The sequence below is a fragment of the Propithecus coquereli genome, unplaced genomic scaffold, assembly GCF_000956105.1.
Source record: "Propithecus coquereli isolate 6110/MARCELLA unplaced genomic scaffold, Pcoq_1.0 Scaffold410, whole genome shotgun sequence".
Taxonomy (NCBI): Eukaryota; Metazoa; Chordata; class Mammalia; order Primates; family Indriidae; genus Propithecus; species Propithecus coquereli.
In genome coordinates this window covers 56108-57640 of record NW_012149842.1, presented here as the reverse complement: position 1 = coordinate 57640, position 1533 = coordinate 56108, and positions in this window count along the sequence as shown.

The window sequence follows — 1533 nt, the reverse complement described above, 5'->3', positions numbered from 1 at the left end:
GTATGTCTATATTTCAGCCTCTGTTCACCAATATCCTTAACTTAATCCGTTAAAGGAGAGGTCCTTTTTCTCCAATGTCTTCACTCTGATGTGTGAAAATTCTCATCATATTCTGAGGAAATGCACCGAGACCAATGTGTGGCTCCCAGCAGCTCAATGGCATAGAGGACTTTCTGTGCCATTTATGACCCTGGGTATTAAAGACACATCTTACATTCTATTGGTTCAAGGTCACTTCATTTTTATCAACGAATTTAGACCCATAGTGTATAAGGATATGTTTTTTTTTTAAAGATATCTCTTATTTACAAGTTATATTTTACTTGTTTACGACATTAGGGCAGTTTATATCTTAAGCATGTAGCATGTTCTTATTTTTGAGTGAGGTCAACTAACAAGGGGGTGATTAGTTTTACTTACCAAATACTTCTCTTTCTTGTGCAATTAAATACAGTAAACAATTCAGGGTAAGACATCCTTTACCATGCTTGGCCTTAATAAAATCAGGAAGCATAAGAGTCTCAAAATTCTATCAAATCCACATTCGGAATATCAAAATTTCAGCTGCACGAGCACCAAAGCAGAGTCACAGGATCACAAGTGTAAACTGCTATCCACCTCACTTCTGAGATCTTTCCTAGGCTCCATCTGCTCCTGCTGTTGAAGGATAATACCTCCTCTTTTCAACCTTCCAAATATCACCCTTGTAGTTCTCAATTAGTGGATTCTAAACGTCTCACAAGGAAATCTTGGAAATGCAGGTGCCAGAATTCCAGATGAGGTCAAAAGGTTAGGGATGGTGTGGAGTAGGAACAGATGCTATCTGTCATGTATGAGATATTATATAATTTATTAAACTAATTTATTCTGCTGGAATAATTTTCTGTTTCTATTACTTCCAATGTTGAAGATAATTTAGGGTGCTTATAACTTCCCTGAAATATTGTGATGAGGAATTTTCTTCAGTTTTTATATGGGCTTGGGGTAACTCTAAATTATGACAGTTCTTATGGATCAAGAAGAAAAGACCAAGAACAGTTATTGAAGATATGTGTCCCTGTTTCTTGGGCAATGTTAAGTATTGACATCTGACAGAATTTCAAGTTTACCAGTGAATAAGGTTATCTGTGTGAATTTTCTCTTTTCTTTTAAGAAAAGGAGCATATGAAAAACATCTATGATTTCTTAACAATATGTTAAGATTAATGATTTAATTAGTTTAAAAATATCCTTGATTCTGATAAACATTTGCCATTTGTATTTTGTAGAGCTGCTATAGAATTTCAGGATTTTTTTTTTTCTATATGGATATTTTCTTGAGTATCTGAAAGGAAATTTTAGAAATAAATTTCTAGGCACATTACTATCTTTTTGACATGTGTACTATACATTCAAAAGATACTATATAACCTAATATTCAAATAAATAATGAAGATATCTACAATAGAACTAAATTTTTAAACAGTAGCAAAATTGATTAAGTGAATTGACGTTTATAACAGAACATGGAAAACGAGATATTACAGATTTACT